This window comes from Oreochromis niloticus, linkage group LG22 (assembly GCF_001858045.2).
Source record: "Oreochromis niloticus isolate F11D_XX linkage group LG22, O_niloticus_UMD_NMBU, whole genome shotgun sequence".
Lineage (NCBI taxonomy): Eukaryota > Metazoa > Chordata > Actinopteri > Cichliformes > Cichlidae > Oreochromis > Oreochromis niloticus.
The window spans coordinates 8,831,937-8,853,581 of record NC_031985.2 but is presented as its reverse complement, the minus strand read 5'-3'; positions in this window follow the sequence as shown (position 1 = coordinate 8,853,581).

Below are 21,645 nucleotides of genomic sequence, written 5' to 3'. Positions count from 1 at the left end.
ATCTGCCGTTTTTACAGCTGTAGCTCCAGCAAACATCAGCTGATACCAGAAATTAAAAGCAAATGAATTCTAACAACAGCTGATCAAGCTTAAACGTGCTGCTGTTGTTTTGCGCGATAAACAAACAAGAGAGAAACGCCGATCATTGATCAGTTTCATGACTGAAGTTTCAACAGGCGAGAGAATGACAGGGGAGGCTGTCATAAAGTTCAACATGCGCACACAGCTGTATAGAAACTCCGTCGTGCTAGCTAGAACGCAGTACGAGTTATTGTAAGTGACTGAAAAAGTCAGCACAACGAAAATAAACTACACCTAAACTCTGTTTATATCTGACCCAAATAGAGTGCAGTTCATAACTTCTTACCTGAAATTCAGTTCACCTCACGCTCCTGCCTTCGCTTTCCCTGATCCATGATTGACCACCGCGTTAGCAATCGCCTGCCCGGCCTCATATGTCTCGTTGGCGGCATGTCCTTTCTGTCACACACCGGTGGATAGCTGCCCTCTGTTGTAGCTCCACCACCAAACAACTCAGTTATTTTTTCCACATCGACCAGCATCATCGGCCCATATAAACGAAAAATAAGTCCAGCTAAGACACAGACCCTTGCCGAGCGATCGGGCGATTAAACAAATTTTAGCCACCTCACTATCAGCCAAGCCTGGGTGGTTTTTCACGAAGGGGCGCTAGCTAGCTAAGCTAGCGGCGCTAGCTAGCTAGCCGGCTATCAGCAACACTTAAGAGAATTGTCGCTAATATGGGATGTCTTGATAAAACGAGCAGATATTTGAAGTTTACACACCTACATTCTCGCCTGAAAATATCTTAAAAGTGTATTTTGTGACCTAGAAACACGAATAAAAGACATATAAACGAAGTGGTGTCCGCCATTGTTTAACTCGGCAGAGGGGTGCTATGAATTATGGGATATGGAGTTTTGTAACAAGCATACAGATTTTCAGCCGTACTACTCCCGGTATACCACTAGAGAGAGCCAACCCACCACAAATAAAGTCTGTTTCTATGGAAATTGGCCTAAATTTGCACTAAAATCTAAATATTTCAAAAACTATAAAAGTCATAAACACCAAAAGTGTATACCATACTAGTCCAGCTCCAGCCGCACAAAATGATCTAACATATGTAACCCTATTTTCAAAACTGTTTGGCAGAGAAGCGCGGGAAAATTTTCACTAAATATTAATATTTAAAAACTATAATAGTTATAAACACCAAAAGTCATAGCACACCATTCCTGATCCAGCCGCACAAAATGAGGTAACATATATGAAGCTTGTCTCAAAACTGCGGGGCGAGTTTCGCTGCAAAATTTCAGGCGGAAACTGAAGAATAATAATAATAATAATAAATCCGACGAATAGTAATATGTGTGCCTCTTGTCATAGGCACACATAATAATAATAATAAATCCGAGGAATAGTAATATGTGTGCCTCTTGTCATAGGCACACATAATAAGAATAATAAATCCGACGAATAGTAATATGTGTGCCTCTTGGCATAGGCACACATAATAAAGAGAAACAGGAACTCAATAGTGTGGATGCTTAAAGCATCCACACAATAAAAGGTCTGTAATGAACCAAGGCTAATATAGATGGGTTGGCTGTACGTGCAAATCAAAAACTATGACAAGGAAGTTGTTTAGAAAGTTATCAAGTTCGAACCAACTTACCTTTGTCTTAACGACAACGTACTCGCTGCGTGGAGGCTTAAAGACGGACAAATCGTGCACCCAGCCGTTCGTGAATTGGATGTGGGCCTCCAGGGATTTATAATTCTTAAATTGGTTCGCTGTGTATGCGCTGACTCCACAGACAAGGTATGCGAAGATATCCGGATAGGACAAAAGCGGTAGGTCGTCTGGATTTCCACTCCACTTCCTTATTTCATATGGGTCCACATTGCTGATGCACGCAATTTTTTCTAAGTACCGTCTCTTGGCGTCTGGGCACAATCGGTCGCGATACAGCCCTTTGTCTTTTGCGCTGATTTTGAGCATGTTTCTGTCAGTCCCGATTCCAACACTCCAACACAGTGCGCTTGTTTTGCCTTCTAGCCTACTGACATGGCGCCGCGATCCCACAATGCACTGCGGCGTGACATCAACTCCAAAGCCCTATAGCAGTCAGGCTGCCCGTTGCCTAGCTTGTAGAGGCCCCTCCCCAGACCATCACTGACTAATTAGCAAACCAGTCATGCTGAAAGCATAAGAATTGGTTTGGTTTAAGCTGGGCATACTCTGTGCCATTTTTGGCCCATTTCGAGACTATTTTTCACTCGTGCGACCATTTTGGGAATTGGCCCGAGTTTTACCTTAATTGTGTGTCATGCATCGTGTAGTAAGTAATACATGAGGTAATGAGAAGCGATTAACACCTCACGACCAGCTCCCGATCAGCAATCATATGGTCACAAGAAACTCAAACCTGTTTGAAATCCTGGTTGCCCTTCGTGAGGGTATCACACTGTTGAAGCAGTGCCACAAGCCGATTTAACGCAACCTCCCACACTGCGCATGTGTAAACATAGAAATGGAAGTAAAAAAGGTGGAACAGTGTCCTGAAGGTTTTAGATGTGTCCTTGATCCATCACAGCTGATTTAAATGGCTAAATTACCTCCTCAACATGTCTTGAAGTTCTACAGAGGCCTGGTAATGAACTAATCATTTGATTCTGGTGTGTTGACCCAGAGTGAGATCTAAAACCTGCAGGACACCAGCCTTCGAGGCCTGGAGTTGGCCAAGCCTGCTCTAAATCCACTTTAAGAAAATATTCCATTTTATAATAATTTCCAAGTAAACTCTCTCAAACTGCAGTTTGAACGTTATTATCAGTGAAAACAAATCAATGTAAAACATTCCAATTGGAGTTGGACTGATAAAGTTTATTAAAAGTATATAAATACATTTATGTATATTCATCACAAATGCACTTAGAGAGTTTTGAATCTTAACTCTGTAAATATACATCCTAAAGTACATGGTAATGTTACTTTTTGAGTGAATGAGGTGAAAACCCGGGATGCATTACTTTGGATGCAGTATGGAAAACTGCTCAAACTGAAACCCAGTGGTAGTGGCCAGAAACCACTAACTCCCAAACAGATTTGGATATTAAAAAAATTTGATTTCTTCACATGTGGTCCATAGACATACGGAGTCCACTCTCAGAGCAAGTTCATAACCAAGTTGTTTAAACACATACACACACCTTATGAAAGGATATATGTGGGGAAATGATGAGAATGATGTCAATTCTAATGAAATTCTCAGATGAAAATGTTTTTAGTCAAACAAACGCCACAAAGTCTACAGTGTGAAATTAGTGTCTGAACTAACCAATACTGTTAAGATCTTCAATTCTGTGTAAACATTCTTTCCCACTGTCTACTTTCTGTACTGTTGGCACAGAGTCAACGACATAGGTGCAATAGAAGAGGGAGATGAGGATCAGTCCACTGTGGAAATTGAAGCAGATGTCCTTAGTTCTTCCAGTAGCCCAGTTTCAGTGAATCAGGAAGAGGAAAACACCTCAAACAGTCCACTGGTCAGCCTGTTAAAAGCCTACACCAAAATCAGCGCAGCACAGCACTGAGATGGCCAAATTTTCCCTGCTTCAGTCTAGAACACACTATCAGGATCTAATGCAGATTCTGAGAAACAAAGAACAGAGCTCAAGAGTTGCAGCACAGGAGAAACATAATGAACATGACGGTCGTGTCCAAATTCATGGGCTGCGTCCTCCTTCGCGGTCTACATGGGCCGGGTCCTCAGAAGGTCGGGTAGGCCGGTAGTAAACAGCTGTGAAATTGGACAGTATAGCCTTCAGATTTGCGTCATCGCTGTCTCGGTGGAGTTTAATAAATTCAGCTGTCTGCTCCTTGCTATCTAAAATATAACAGGACACTGGTGTAAATTCTCGACCATCTCACAGTTCTGTTTAATCAGTTTTCTGTTTGACGTTTATTCAGCTGTGTAAAAACGAAGGAGGAACCCACGCGGGGGATTAATAAAGTTTTATTTTATCTAATGTAATCTAATAACTTTAATCTCAGCCAAACTGATTTACTCACGAACAAATAAAACACTGAAAAAGCCAAACAATAACATTTTTAGGTTGTCTAAGTGACTTATATATTACATTTACCTGAGTATCTGAAAATGATGTGCCGGGAGTTTGCCGTTCTCGGCGGCTCTAGTGACCCTCGAGCTCCTGGCTAGCTATCGAGCTGGTGGATAACAGACGTCTTCGAAAACGTCGAAGCACTTTTGCAAATATATGATATCTTAATAAACCAAGCAGATATTTGAAGTGTACACAGCTACATTCTCGCCTGACAAATATGTTAAAAGTTTATTTTGTGACCCACAAAGAGTAATATTAAAACTTAGTAGCGGCCACCATTGTTGAAAACTGAAATTGGCTGGGCCGCGCTATGAATTCTGGGATATGGTGGGCCACGAAGGACACACCCGACCCATCTTTCAAATTCGGGGAAAAGGAGGACACGTTTGTCGGCTGCATTCGGAGAAGTCTACAAATCTGGACAGCCTTTGTCACGTCGCTGTGACGTAATCGGCCTACAAATGCGGCCTCAGGAGGATGCAGCCCATGAATTTGGACACCCCCGATTTATGACACACAGGAGGCTGAGCAGGGCAGCCATTCTCAAGTTGCAGGTTAGGCCACCTTGGTATCCCATCCATCCCATTCACCCTTATCAGGTGCTAAACACATTCCATTATGAATTCCAACAGTAATATAAATATCATTATTTTTGAGTTTACTAATTACACTTTACTAGTTCCTGCTGTTAACACAGTGCAATTGTTACACCCCTGATTGCAGTTCTCTTAAGTAACATGAAAGCCATTAATATAACATGAAAAATAATAAACTCTTAACCATTTTCTTACCATATTTACATTATTTTTGTCCTTATATCAACTGATATGAATTAGTATTAACTGAACAGTTTTATATGCAGTAGTCCTTCAACCTGTCACACAATGAAACTACAGCGTCATTCAAATGCTTTAAATTTTCTTTGTGATACTTCATTCAAATGTTCAGTTAAATGTTCTTTGCGACACTATGACTATAATAATGTCACTTTCCTACCTCATTGAAGGTTTGACAACCCTCGGAGTATGTGGCAGGGACTAAACACGATCACAGACTTTAGAGGGAAAACCAGCACACCGCAGACCACGGCCTCTCTGTGTGAGGATCTAAACGTATTCTACGCTAGATTCGACACAGCGAACACCAGGAGACCGGACAGTGTGCGCACCGCGGATGACGTCAGTGCGCACACTGTGTCTGAGGAGGATGTGCGGAGGTACTTCAGGAGAGTGAACCCACGCAAAGCTACTGGTCCGGACGGGATTCCCGGCCGCGTCCTCAAGTCATGCGCGGCTCAGCTGGCTGGAGTGTTCACACATATCTTCAACCTTTCCCTCTCTCTGTCTGTAGTCCCAGCCTGCTTCAAAATGGCCACCATCGTCCCTGTACCCAAATCCTCCACCATCTCATCATTGAACGACTGGCGACCTGTAGCCCTGACCCCCATCGTGAGCAAATGCTTCGAGAAGCTGGTCAGGGACTTCATCTGCTCCGCACTACCCGACTCACTGGACCCTCTACAGTTCGCATACCGCCACAACAGGTCCACTGATGATGCCATAGCCCTGACACTCCATGCTGCCCTGTCACACCTGGAGAAGAGAGACACGTATGTGAGAATGCTGTTTGTAGATTACAGCTCAGCATTCAACACCATCGTTCCCTCGAAGCTGGACAGGAAACTGCAGGATCTAGGACTGAGCAGCTCCCTCTGCAGCTGGATCCTTAACTTCCTGTCTGACAGACGCCAAGTGGTCAGACTGGGCAGCACCACCTCATCCCCCATCACACTGAACACTGGTGCTCCACAGGGGTGTGTACTGAGCCCTCTCCTGTACTCACTCTACACCTACGACTGCACGGCCACTAACAACTCCAACATCATTGTGAAGTTTGCGGACGACACTACAGTGGTGGGTCTTATCACCAACGGTGATGAGACAGCCTACAGGGAGGAGGTCAGCGCCCTGACCCACTGGTGTCAAGACAACCATCTCACCCTCAACGTCGCAAAGACAAAGGAGCTGATAGTGGACTTCCGGAGGTGCAGAGGAGTACACACCCCCATCACCATCAACGGCGCCGCTGTGGAGAGAGTGAGCAGCTTCCGCTTCCTTGGTGTACATCTGGCTGAGGATCTTACGTGGTCAGTACACATAAACAAGACAGTGAAGAAGGCGCAGCAGCGCCTCTTCTTTCTCAGGAGACTGAAAAGATTTGGCATGAGCCCCCGCATCCTCAGGACCTTCTATCGCTGTGCCATTGAGAGCATCCTCACTGGATGCATCACCACCTGGTATGGCAACACCACCGCTTACAACCGCAAAGCTCTCCAGAGAGTAGTGCGGTGTGCTGAACGGATAATTGGAGGTGAGCTTCCCTCCCTCCAAGACATCTACAGGAAGCGGTGCCTGAGGAAAGCGGGGAGGATCATCAAGGACTCCAGTCACCCCAGCCATAAACTCTTCAGACTACTTCCATCAGGAAGGAGGTTCTGCAGCATCCGGTCCCGTACCAGCAGACTGAGAGACAGCTTTTTCCACCAGGCCATCAGACTGCTGAACACGTCATAGACACCTCACCCTCACTACTGGAACTTCAACATTATGCACTCCATACTGTACATTAATGCCATTGTTTTGCACATACCTACCTCTGTATATTTTATATTTTATATATCTTATTTTATTGTTTACTCTATTTCATTTGTAAAACATGTATATACACACTCACACACACACACACACACACACACACACACGTAGAAAAACATATTTAGTACACACATTCAGTAATGTATATACCTTTATATATGGTACATATATTTATTACTTTTTAGATTAACCATTTTTATATTTTGCTTGTTGCACGTTATTGTATTTTGCACAACTCTGTTGCTTGTGAAGCTTGCACACAAGAATTTCACTCGCATGTACTGTACCAGTGTACCTGCACATGTGATGTGACAATAAAGGTGATTTGATTTGATTTGATTTTTGTTGTGGCGTGTTGTAGAACTGTATGTATAATTTGATGCAAGATATTTTCGGGGGGGGGGGGGGTTACGAAGCAAACCATTTTGGTAATTTCCCAGGGGTAGATTTATTTTTGTTAGTACTTACAAAGGGAATTTGTTATTTATTTACTACTTTAGTTTAAGTAAATTAATAAAAAAAATAAGACAAAAATCTTTGGTCTACCTACACCATGTCTTCTTGCCATGAAACATTCCCTTCCGGTGAGACAAAGTACTTGCGAACAGTAGTGGTTTTTGATACGGGCGACACGGGCGGTTGCCCGGGGCGGCATCGTGGTGGGGGGCGGCATCACGGGCATCGGCAAAAAAAAAAAAAAATTGCTGCCCCGACATCAGCCAGCTCATATTAGGGATGGCATAGGCACCGATCTGTTTTCTAGCGCCCATTTGCTGGGGGTAAGGGCGCCCTCCGTTTGCAGGGTGCGCCTGCTGCTTGCGGCGCAGGAGGAGAGGGCGGGGCGGCGGGGGATTCTCTGGCTGGCTGGAGCAGCATCTAATAACCAACTCGCAAAATAAAACAAAATAAAAACAAACCAACAACACGAAAACACCAGACATTATAATATAGACTTATAATTTGCACCGATGTTGCGCCTGCTCGCTAGTAAAATAATAAATTAAAGTTCATTGTCATCTCCGCTACATACAGTCCAGTACATAGAGAGACGAGACGACGAGGCTCCAGTTACAGCAATGCAAGTAAACGAACAATAAATATTTAAGAGTAGTGATGGGATTTCCGGCTCTTTTTAGAGAACCGGCTCTTTCGGCTCGGCTCACTAAAAAGAGCCGGCTCTTTCGGCTCCGAACCGGCTCTTCAGGTTGTTTTGTTGCTTTAATTAATTTATTATTACAATAATATAAAATTATGCACAAAAGGAATTACTAATGTAAAAAAAGTGGTTTTATTTATATATGTTTATATATAAATATATACAGTGGCCCCTAGAGACACGTACAAACTCCAAAAAGCACGTACAAACTCTAAAACACATTTCTAGCGTTAACTGAACTTCCAAAACAGAGCTACCTAGATCACTTAAATTACACAATTGAAAGCATATGTATATTGTTTGTGTATTTATACACAAGCACTCATATATATTCAAATAATTTAAAAAAAAGAAGGTTCATTTACCTCTTACTACCACACACCGGTCGTTGGTACTTGCTGGCTTGTGTAGCCTCTAGGTAACAAAAGCTCAACACTGCGCCGAGCATTCTGGAGCACTTCTGTTGTCTTTTGTACATGTTTTGGAGTTTTTACGTGCTTCTGAGGCTACATCCACACGTACACGGGTGTTTTTGAAAACAGAGATTTTCCGTTTTCGTTTTAAAAAATAATCCCATCCACATGTAAATGCAGAAATGAAGGAAAACGCTGCTAGGAACATGCCAAAGCAACAGGTGCCGATATATTCCTAAACGTGTAGAAATGTTGGCCAATCAGAAGTCTAGAAGCCTCGGCGGGAAATAGTAAACAAAGATGGGGCATAGAAGCAGAACCGAGTTGTATGTGTGGAGGGACAGTAACTGTGTGTGTATATGTAAGCATTTAAACACTGCAGAGAGTACAATTAACAGTAACAGTATTGTAGAAATTCATTTCACCGAAACAAAACGTGGCGCACAGTGTGACGTCAAAAAAGGCGCACATCTTTGACACTGCGTTTTCTCCGTTTTCCTCATCCACGCATAAATGCAAAAACTGAGTTTTAGAAAATATCCACCCTGACAGGCGTTTTTAGAAATCTCCGTTTTCAAAAATACCCGGGTACGTGTGGATGTAGCCTGAGTTTTTATGTGTTTTGGAGTATGTAGTGCTGCTTTGTCTCTAGGGGCCACCGTAAATATACTTTTATTTAGTCACTCCACATAAAATGTAATAAATAAATCATATAATACAAAAACCAACTAGTCACTGTTCAACTTTTAACTATTTAAATTTTCAGCTTTTCCTTTTAAACAAATTTAAAATGAAACAACACAAAACACTGCAAACCACAACACAATTAAATATAAATTAAGATATGAAAAAGAAGATGCATATTCTCTGTCATATGGGCCTGCATGAATAAACTTTCTGAATCCTTTATCATCTGCAACTGAAAATAGTTGTGGATGATTACTATACCTTTTTAATGTGACGTTGTTGTCCCTGGCTCTCTTTCTCTGTCTCTCCCTCTCGCTCTGTTCCTCTGCTACTGTGACTGTAACTACCGCCCCTCCCCCCTCTGCCCAGCGCAAAGCACAAGGCTCGCGTGCGGAGTGAAGCGGAAAAAAAAGTGCGAGAGAGAGAGAGAGAGAGAGAGAGAGAGGGTGAGAGAAAGAAAAAAAACCCCACGGCTCGCGATAAGGATCCGGCTCTAAGAGCCATTTCGTTCGCGAACGACCCATCACTATTTAAGAGTAAAAACATTAATATACACTTTAGGACTCGGGGTAAAGGGATCAATAATAATTTAAAATGTATATTTTATATTTTGTTGATTTAAAGTCTCACACACAACCCGTTTTTAAAGTTTAAAAAAAGAGAAAGAAGAGGAGGAGTGTAGCGACTTCCACAGTCGCTAGAGGCCGGGGACTGAGCCTGCCTATTTGCCTGACGTGCTGTCAACTTTACGCAATAATGCGAGAGGTGGAATTGCTTGCTTGTTTATTAAAGTGGTTGAAAAGTTTACAGAGCAATGTGATCGGCTTGCGATTCAAACTCTTAAAACATCACAGGCTCTAATGCAACAAGGGGAAACTCGTTGTGCTGCGCTCAACAAAAACTACGGTTACCCAGCCCTCCTCTCTGTCAAAATCAAACCAGTGAAAAACAGATTGACAGAGGGAGTGTTCGCTCAGGGCGCCAAACAGGCTAGGACCGCCACTGCTTGCGAAGGATGTCCCGTTGCTTCTTCGCTTCCACTGAGGGGTTCCGTGCACGGCCCATTGAAACAGACTGAAGTTCTCCCTCCCTTCTTCATGCACCTTCGACCAGCTGATGGTTGGCATCCTTAGAATCCACATAGCCAGGTGGCACTTTAGATCTGTGGTGCCAGAGAAAGTTGTGCAGACAAAGACATGCAAAAATAATGGTGACAACCTTGTCTGGGTCCAGGCAAATTGTTGTTCAGAAAATTCTGCCAAAATACTGAAAGCGTTCTCCACAACGTGGCATGCTCTGGACTGTAGTTTTATATTCTCTGATTGGTGTTGAGGTTTCAAAATGGAAACAGTTTCATGAGATCTGGTTGAAGGGGATAAGCATCATCTCCCTGCGTGGCAGGGTATCAACAGGGGTAAAGTTCAGCATGCCTCTGTCCATTGCTTCTCTCAGGTCAGCATGGGGAAAACCCCCGCATCAGACACCCTACCCTGTGTCCCTGCGCTTGCATATACAAACTTGTAATTGGCGTCAACTACAGCCATAAGGATGATGGAAAACCTGGACTTGTAGTTAAAATACATGCTGCCACTCTTGGGAGGGGGTCGGATGAAAATTTGTTACCCATCTATAGCCCTCAGGCAGTGTGGAAACTGCCACTTGTTTGCAAAGTCTTGGCAATGGCCTTCCAATCAGAGTCAGTTGAGTGACTCTGATTGGAAGTGTGTCACTTTACTTTTTTTAAATACACATTTAACAAAGACTGAAGAAATACATCTAGGATTCAGAGAATTGTTTTTGGTGAAAATTCATTGTATTAACTGATGGGATGTTTTGACAGTGTGCAAGTCAATCTTTCAATAGTATGAGCATGGATAATGTATTTCCCTACGGTGGCCCTGAGAGGCCAAACGGACTGCAACTTCAGAAAACACTTGCAAAAAGAAAAATGCTGCAAAAAGAAAAATGCTGCAAAAAGAAAAACACTTGCAAAAAGAAAAATGCTGCAAAAAGAAAAACGCTGCAAAAAGAAAAACACTTGCAAAAAGAAAAATGCTGCAAAAAGAAAAATGCTGCAAAAAGAAAAACACTTGCAAAAAGAAAAATGCTGCAAAAAGAAAAATGCTGCAAAAAGAAAAACACTTGCAAAAAGAAAAACGCTGCAAAAAGAAAAATGCTGCAAAAAGAAAAATGCTGCAAAAAGAAAAACGCTGCAAAAAGAAAAATGCTGCACAAAGAAAAACGCTGCAAAAAGAAAAATGCTGCAAAAAGAAAAACGCTGCAAAAGCACACAAAGCACAACGGAAATAGGAAAAAAGACAACGGAAATGTTTCTGGGGAGACAATAACCGGACGGACCAGTTGCACGAACCAAAACATGTATGTATGGCTGTATCCCAATTCAGGGTCTGCAGCCTTAAAGTACGCAGCCTTAACGGTCCTTAAGGGCCGCACTCAAAGACCGCTGAGGCCGGCTTGTAGGCTTGTGAGATGGGACGGTCTAGCCTCCGTCGCGCTGCCCAGGTTGCCTAGCAACCATGATACTAACAGCTGGAAACGTTTCATACAGCTTTGTTTGACAGAAATGAAGGAGAACATATTTTGTACATTTGTTTCTACATGAGCTTTGTGTGATTTGATAAGTATCTGAGGCTGATGATTTTTGGGCTTCATTTCTGTACTGAACAGTCATTTAAGATTAGCTAGTAAATAACAATTAGCTCATGTTGTTCATGAGACTAAAGTCATCTCACTTTGGTAATGTAAATATAATATGGCCAATATTTTACTAATCATTATTAGTTATTACAGCAGTGAACATGAACTCTGTGCCAAACACTGAGCTTCAGTAAAGATTCAAGTTGCATTTATTTATATTTCCTATCACCTTAAATCTTCACTCAAAGACAAGTATCTTTGACAGTGTATATATAGATGTATTATATATAAGAGACAAATATTGTTTTTTTTAATATGTTGGCATTACTAAATTTGGCTCAATGCTTATATATGTGTGGAAGAAGCAAATGTACGAGCTGTGATAACTGTTTCTGATAGAATGAAGAGTAGACTGAAATATTAAATATTCCTTTATTGGGTGAGAAAATCAGAGCATGTCATAACTGCTTTAAGTTATACAGAATAGATATCAGAGCCTTAAACAGGCTGACTTCTGCTAAATGGGTCAAACTGGGCAGAAAGTACACAAACACATAACATCCTTATAGAATATGATGTAACACTATAGATCAACTTACCTCAGAATATATAAAGCATATAAACAATTACAGCAATATGATGCAACAAACACAGCAGTGCTACTAATCCAAAATACTCAAAGCTTCATAGAACTGAAACAAACATTTATTTTTAGCTCCATTCTGCTGCTGATACATACTTTAGGTTTCTGAATATTAAACTTGTTGCTGCCTTTCATAGTGTGTAACTTGAAGGCCCTGAGTACTTTCTCCCACACTGAAAACACTGGAATGATCAAATTATTTGAACATTACCTAATAAGACTGATTCAGGACAGACAATTAGTTATTTTAAACTTTTCTAGCAGTCCTTCACAAACAGGGAACAGTCTGTCTATTCTCTCCATCTGTCAGCTGCTGCTGGCTCTTCCTCCTCCTCTTCCTCACACACTGCTGAGTTTGTCCTGGTGGATCATCAGGGGTGCAAAGCCTCACAGATGATGTGCAGCAGTGGGTCCCTCAGTCTGTCCTCACTCTGGACACTTGCAGTCGTCACACATGGAAATCAAATGTGTGATAAGCTGCAGGATTCAAACACAAGTGTAACTTATAAATACATGTTCATACTTGTATTCCACAATCAGAGAGAAAGAAACAGAGAGAGTGCAGGACAGACAGACAGGTGACAGTCTCAGGTGTACACACTGCTACAAAACAGCACAAGAGAAGGAGGATTTAATGTTTGTGTTATTACGAGTGCTAAACAAGAAGAGTTCCAGATGGTCCAGTGGACACATGTGTGACTCCTGTGATTAAAGCATCTTTCTTTCAGCTTAACGAGTGAACCGTCAGCTCGTTCAAACACACGTTAAAGTCCGTTTGGCTCGACACCACCGAACAGAGGCAGCAATATAACATAGCTAACATTAACAGTGCAGTGAATCCTGCTTGTGCCGTCATATTCAGGACTGCAAACCGAGCAGCATCACTGACTTTCAGCTTGTTGTGTTTGTGGATATATGACTGACTTTAATTATCCACAAAATCATCAGATTCTCTGTAAGATTAAGGTCGACTATCTAACGGCGTATAAAGTAAAGGCTTTAAAACAAAGTAAATGCTGAAAGTACAAACATCGCTAATGTCACATAACTTTGCCGGCATGTGGCCAACAGTAATGTTTTAATGTTCCTCATTATTAAACATTTGCACATAAATAAGTGACATAATATTCAGAACTTACTTTTGAAAGTTTACTCTTTGGCCGCTCCACTTCTTTGAAGTGTCTCCCAGTGCACTTGTTAGCATGTTTTGGTTCGTGCAACTGGTCCGTCCGGGTATTGTCTCCCCAGAAACATTTCCGTTGTCTTTTTTCCTATTTCCGTTGTGCTTTGTGTGCTTTTGCAGCGTTTTTCTTTTTGCAGCGTTTTTCTTTTTGCAGCATTTTTCTTTTTGCAAGTGTTTTTCTTTTTGCAGCGTTTTTCTTTTTGCAGCATTTTTCTTTTTGCAGCGTTTTTCTTTTTGCAGCATTTTTCTTTTTGCAGCATTTTTCTTTTTGCAGCATTTTTCTTTTTGCAAGTGTTTTTCTTTTTGCAGCATTTTTCTTTTTGCAAGTGTTTTTCTTTTTGCAGCGTTTTTCTTTTTGCAGCATTTTTCTTTTTGCAGCATTTTTCTTTTTGCAAGTGTTTTTCTTTTTGCAGCATTTTTCTTTTTGCAGCATTTTTCTTTTTGCAAGTGTTTTTCTTTTTGCAGCGTTTTTCTTTTTGCAGCATTTTTCTTTTTGCAGCATTTTTCTTTTTGCAAGTGTTTTCTGAAGTTGCAGTCCGTTTGGCCTCTCAGGGCCACCGTAATTTCCAGTCAAAATTGCCTTCAAGTAATCTTCATGCAGTACACAGGTAAAAGCTGTGCATGTTTCCATGACAATCAGTGTGCTTCCAATCCAGTACTGGAAATTTAATGAACTGAAGGTTCCCCCAATGACTGTAGACAAACACCCCAAAAATGAAGCCAAAACGTCTCTATCGCCCCCTGGTGTCTGGCTGCAGTATAGGTCATAAACCCCGCCTCCTCCATGTTAGCGGATGGGACTGGGGTCAGACTAAAATAAATTTATTCTCCTCAGATAATTTTTTTTCCAAAGATTCTTTATTTTGTTATCAATAGTTCTCATCATGCTGATTGATGTCCAAGGGGTCTCCTCTCCCATAAGTTTGATTCTAATTCCTACCGCGGTGATGTTAAATTGGGGTAAAACGTCATCATAGCAGCTTTGACTGACAGCTGCAGTCACGGAGAAACTTGCGTATCTCTGTTCGGGAATAGCAGATAGAGCGTAGGCTCTGAGAGGAGGGCCAGCGTTTACGCTACGAAAACACGACCGAGTGTTTTAACCGGACAGCCTGAGGTGTTCTTCAGTAAACTGGACTACCCGACAGAAGGACCCGAGGCCCCGCTGCACTTTTTCGGTAAGTTAAACGTGTTTGTAAGCTAATCCGTAACTACCGTCCTTAGCTAGCTCCTGAGACCTAAGATGAGCACTAGCACTCGGCTGTCAGGGTTCGTTTAGCTAATCTGTGCAGGTGAATGAATTTACCCTGACTAAAGAAATCAAGAGAAACGCCCCGGGCTGCTCAGTCACTAATTACTGTTACTGCACTTTTATTACAAGTATTATACTTTAAAAAACAACAGGCTGCACCCTGCTGCAGCTCCTGTGCAGAGGTGAATATTAAATAAGTGTAGAGGGGCGTGTTTGCGGTCACGTCCAGCGGGTGTGTGGGCGGGAGCGTTACACAGATTCTTTATTTTGTTATCAATAGTATTATTGAGGAGTACTTGGTGAGGGCTAGTTCTTTTAGGTTCAGCAGCTAAAAATGATGGTGTATCGGTCAGGATACAGGAAGGAGGACAAGAGGCTTCCACTTTGCTGGATTGTCACCGCCAGCTGTTTTATTGCCACCTAGATGCTCAGTGTTGCCAGCAGTTTCCAGTCATGAACTTAACACTCGGAGCATCACCGTGAAGGATGGCAACCAGGAACACAGCTTACGAGGTAAACAGAACTAACACGGAAAACAATCTCCCCTTCTCGAGTAGCAGCGCACTACCCCCAACTTCTGCCTACGTCATTTCCCACGGCTCCACCCCACACAATATTGCAGAACATAGACATAAAATCCCAGAGCCTTTTATACAAGTATCAATAGTAAAACAGAAAAAGGAAGAAGCTTGCCTTGCTCAGCCTCTGCTAAATATAACTGGAGAGCAACAAGAAGTTTAGCCAAACTGTTTTAGTCAAAGACACTGGAAATATTAAGGTATAGCCTAACTGCACTTGATACACTTATGTATTACACTCCCCACAGTTACATATGCATTTTATTTATTGTATTTTTATTTTTAATGTGTATTGTGTCTCCCTGTTTTGATCCCACTAGATGGGAATATGTTTTGTGAGCCTTAACTGTCTAATGGTAAATTAAACAGTTACATTGTGCGGGAGTAAATGCTTAAGTATCCTTTCAGCATATTTTTGAGTATTCAGTACCTCTGAGGTTTTTCTGAAGAACATTTTGGACTTTTCATTGTTTTAAATTGTTGCAATAAAAATAAACATATTTACATAAAGCAAGTATATTTGTTCACTCACATACTGTTAATGGTATTAAAAACATGAAGAGTATCCTGTTAAAGTTCCATTAGAACAGATAAAAAAAAATCTGTGATTAATTTGCAATTAATCTTGAGTTAACTATTGATATGTATGCGATTGATCGCAACTAAATATGTTAATTGACTGACAGCCCTAGTACATTTAGATGGTTAATGTAAGGGAAGGTGGACATGAATGGATCTTTGTAGAGTGGCAGATTTTAGATGATGGAGGGAGATTAGAATGTAATAGTAGTAGCTTATGTAGTATGAACATAGTAGTAGTATGCATGTGAATAGATAGACTTGCATTTAGAGGGCCAGTGATGTAGAAAAGCAAAAATATGTATGTACTTGCAGGGGTGAATGAATTCTTAATGAGATATAGGTAGATGACCTTGCCTCATGCCCAGAATTCTATAGTTTAATACGGAGGATTACAGAAATGTCATGTCCACACACTTACCTGTTGCCAAAAATCATAGGGTAATGGAAAGCCTGTCCCTGGGGCTGATGGCCATCCTGAGGTGTGTGTCCCTCTTGATGATATCTAAGGTCCCAAAAACTCTTCATATCATCTACCTATTTACACAGAACACAACAATAATACAGCAAAATATTAGATGTTGGATGTTATTGGTAATTGAATAGTCTAACTGATATTTAGCCAATGTTGTATAAAGCAGAAAGATGTCCCCCAAATCACAGTAGATATTCAAGTCACTCACTAGAATGCTACTCAAGTAAAAGGGTAAAAGTAACTAGGCTGGTAAATACTATAGTTAATGGCCAGTAATCCAATTACATAAAACACTAATAGGCTACAATTAAATGTTGCCTAATGAAAGTAGACACATCAGATGTATTTAAAAGTTTACCCATCATTAGATAAAGCCTACATCAACGTGGGTAATTTACGTGCAGATAACGTACCTGTGTAGATAAGTGCAATTTAGCTGTTGCTGCTTACCTCCAGTTCTTGTTGTAGAATTGACAAAACGTGCTGCCCACGTCTGCCCAGCCATTTTCTTGTCCATAGACGCTTTTCCTTTTAGACCTTTCTGCGTACAGAATGGCACACATTATCAAGGCAGCGCGTTTCTCTTAGGTGAGCATTTTCAAATTCTCAGATTACTCTCTCCCCACTTCGGGGTTCTTGTTCTAAGATAAGATAAGATAAGATGGCCTTTATTAGTCCCACAGGTGGGAAATTTGTTTTGTTACAGCAAAAGTGCAAAGTTATGTAGCAGAAATTAGAAAACACTGGAATGCAATAAAATACAATAAAATAAAATAAAATACTATATACAATAGAATAAAATAGAATAGAATAATATATACAATAGAATAAAATAGAAATACAAATACTATATACAACTGAGTAGGAAAATACAAAAACACAACTTCGTCAGAAGAAGAATTGCACGTATAGCAGTCTTATTGCACATGTGTGGGTTTGTGTGTTTGATCAGCTGCAAAAGTCTTTGTTGTGGAGTCTGACAGCAGTGGGGAGGAAAGACCTGCGAAATCTCTCCGTCCCACACCGTGGGTGCCGCAGTCTCCCACTGAAGGAGCTGCTCAGTGCTGTCACAGTCTCATGCATGGGGTGGGAGATGTTGTCCAACAGGGATGACAGCTTAGCCACCATTCTCCTGTCACTCACCACCTCCACTGGGTCCAGAGGGCGTCCTAGAACAGAGCTGGCCCTTCGGATCAGCCTGTTCAGTCTCTTCCTGTCCCCAGCAGAGATGCTGCCCCCCCAGCAGACCACACCATAAAAGATGGCTGAGGCCACCACAGAGTCATAGAAGGTCTTCAGGAGTGGGCCCTCCACTCCAAACGACCTGAGTCTCCGCAGCAGGTACAGTCTGCTCTGCCCTTTCCTGTAGAGGGCGTCTGAGTTATGAGTCCAGTCCAGTTTGTTGTTCAGATGAACACCAAGGTACCTGTAGCTGTCCACAGCCTCAATGTCCATACCTTGGATGTTCAGTGGTTGCAGTGGAGGATGTTTGTGCCTGCGGAAGTCTACCACCAGCTCCTTGGTTTTACTGGCGTTGATCTGGAGGTAGTTCAGCTGGCACCAGTCCACAAAGTCCTGAGTCAGTCCTCTGTACTCCTTGTCGTCCCCATCAGTGATGAGGCCGACTATTGCAGAGTCATCAGAGAACTTCTGCAGGAAGCACTGGGTGGAGTTGTGGGAGAAGTCTGCAGTGTAGATGGTGAAGAGGAACGGAGCCAGAACCGTTCCCTGTGGGGTCCCCGTACTGCAGACGACCCTGTCCGACACACAGCCCTGAGTCCTCACATACTGTGGTCGGTCGGTGAGGTAGTCCAGAATCCAGGTAGTGAGGTGATGGTCCACTCCAGAGTTCTCCAGCTTGTCCTTCAGAACCGAGGGAAGAATAGTGTTGAAGGCACTGGAGAAATCAAAGAACATGATTCTCACAGTGCTCCCAGCGGTCTCCAGGTGAGCGAGGGAACGATGTAGGAGGTGAATGATGGCATCATCCGCTCCAATGCCAGGCTGGTAGGCAAACTGAAGTGGGTCCAGTGATGAGCTCACAAGGCGCCGAAGCTGAGCCAGGACCAGCCGCTCCAGGGTCTTCATCAGGTGGGATGTCAGAGCCACCGGCCTGTAGCTGTTGAGGTCCTTGGGGCGTGAAGTCTTTGGCACTGGAACAACACAGGAAGTTTTCCAGAGCTGTGGGACTCTTCCCAGCCTCAGGCTCAGGTTGAAGAGGTGCTCCATCACACCACACAGTTGGTCCGCGCAGGACCTGACGACCCTCGAGCTGATGCCATCTGGACCCGCTGCCTTCTTGGCTTTAATCCTCCTCAGTTCCCTCCGAACCTGGGTGGTTGAGAGAGACAGGCTGGAGCCTTGTGTTGAGTGTGTATTGGATGCTGTTGTTGGGGGTGGGGAGGAGTGAGCAGGGTGAATAGAGGAGGTGTGAAGTGTCTGAGGTGTCTGAGGTGGAACAGCAGCAGTGGGGGTGGGTGAGTCTGCAGCCGATGTTGGAGACTGCCTCATGGCTGAATCAAATCTGTTGAAGAAATGATTCAGTTCATTTGCCCACCTCACATCCTTCCCAGGCAGAGAGTTCTGATGTTTGTGGCCTGAGATGGTTCTGAGGCCTCTCCAGACTTCACCAACGTTATTTTGCTGAAGCTGGTTCTCCATCTTTTGCCTGTAGCTGTCCTTCCCATTCCTTATCAGTCCCCTAAGCTCTCTCTGCACCCTTTTCAACTCCTCTTTGTCTTTGGATTTGAAGGCCCTCCTCTTCTGCTTGAGGACAGCTTTAATTTCTGAAGTAATCCAGGGTTTGTTGTTGGAGAAACACCGTACAGTCCTGGTAGGTACGGTGTTATCCACACAGAAATTAATATAGTCAGTAATGCATGTAGTAAGGCTGTCGATGTCCTCTCCGTGGTCGTCACAGATCACCTCCCACACAGTCGACTCAAAACAATCCTTAAGAGCCTCCTCGCTCTCCTCCGACCATCTCTGCACTGTGCGGGTGGCTGGTGGCTCCCTGCGCACTAAGGGCTCATACACAGGGACAAGGCTCCTGTGTATGTGGTGTTCGTTAACAAGAACACCACATATTGTGTATGGATGCACAGTGTGAGCACTTAGGTCGTATCAGAGCATCGGGCCGTATAGTGTGAGAACATACATCGTGAGCTATGAGCTTCTAACCCTTGCGATTCAGTCGTGCACTTTGAGCAGGAGTTGAATAATTCGACTGAAAAAAAAATTGCACAGTGCATGCCCAGCTTTAGCCAACAAGGCTCTATGGTGCAGAGCACAGGGCCCACTAGAGGACATTGGGCCCTCGGGCCACCCTTGAGAAGTTTGAGTAAAGAAATATTAATAAAGAAGCATATATTTAAAAGATGACTAGGCCGTGGGGTGCAGGTGACATACCAGGGAAACAGCTGAAGAATTACTGTAATGGCCAAACCTGCATTATTTCTACTTCACAGAAAGAACAAATAGTAATAGAACAAAAAGAACTTCTTGTACGTAAGTAAGGTGTGTGACACATGATCATACTTGATGAACAGTGTGCTGTATGTTTAATTTGTGACGTCCTATTATTACGTTACAAAGAGAGGGTGGCAATGGCATCGGTTTAACAAAAGCAGGTGTGGTAAAGTCAGAGAGTAACACAACATTGTGTGACAGCATTTCAGTTGTGCTTGATGATCATTGTCAAAACACTTATGAGGTTTAGATGATTTGTTGGCTGTTTGCAGCATGTAACAATCATAATAAGAGCAAACTGTACAAAGCATAGAACCGTAAAACTGAAAATCAGCGTTTGAGCTAAAAGACATTTCAGTAAAGTAGCTGAGTAAAAGTACAGTTACTTCACTGTTCAAGTATTGATCTGACTCACAAGATAAGGGAGCCACACCTGCAGCAGGTTTTAGACCGTTTATCACAAGCTGCCAGTTTCTCAACAAACCAGTTCTATGGGAAAAATGAATTGGGTGCGGGGCAAGAAAATAAAGAGTGATTAACATTATTGTTTTATATTTTATTCAGGCAGTTACCTCTCAGTCATGACTGCAAGTTCTTGCATCAAGGAACATCTAACGTTTAATTACACACATAAAATCAAACAGATACTACACCACACTGTGTTAATGAGTAAAATCAAGGTTTTATTTGAAAATGTTGAACATATGTCATAAAGAAAACTTTCATATAGTATAAGTTAATTAAATTCGCAATAACATTTACAATGATCACTAATTTTTTTGTCATAGCGTTATATCAGTTTTGAGAATAAAAATACAAATTTGTATGGCAATTTAATAGTTATGTTTTGGACTTCTCTCTTGTGTTTTAGTTTTACCTCTGTAGCATCTTTTGTCTCTCTCTCTTTGGTAACCAAACCCTAAGCTACATTATGATAAATAACAATGATTTCCGTGTCTTCAGAGGAACCTGTTAGCCTATCTTTATCAACTACATCATGCTATAGCAACAGTGAAACTTTGTTTGCAAATGAGGCACCCAGGTACAGCATTTCTAAAAGTTTGCACTATGAATACATACGTATCAGTCAATTCTTCTTTAAAGCTAAGGGTTTCTGTATTAACTTTTTGCTTAAGCTGTTAACACTTTTGCACATTTCCATAGAAATGCCTGAGTCACAGCTAACGCACCAAATAATTCAGGAGTCGGTAAACAGATTCCGTGAAAGGATGTAAATACAAATTGCTGATTCCCCCATTCACCTGACAGCATTCATGGACAAACAATTACTCTGAAAGCACAGATTCCAAAACTGCAAGTTTCATCAGGCTCTGACCAAAATATACCAAACACCAGCAAACAGCAGAAGGAATTCAGGAGAAATCTCTGTAGCTTAAAAAGATTTAATTTACTTTAGCAGTTGAAATTACAAGTTTACAGCGCCGGACCCCAGCGTGATACAACAGCCTGCCTCATACCAAGTATAACCCTGAAATTGGTTGTACATGGGCTTATATACTGTGACAATAACTGAACATTATTATTGCTCTCTTCTCCCAGCACCCCAATGTGATGCTCCATTCGAATCTTCCTCGTCCAGTCCACCCTCCTATGTGGTCATATTCCTGGAATCAACAATCCAGATATAAAAACAGGCTGTGTGGCCTTGATTATTTAATGTTATCCTTCAGCTGTCCCAGTTCAGGACATCTTGTTCAGACTTCCTGACCCGGACACTTTTCTACCC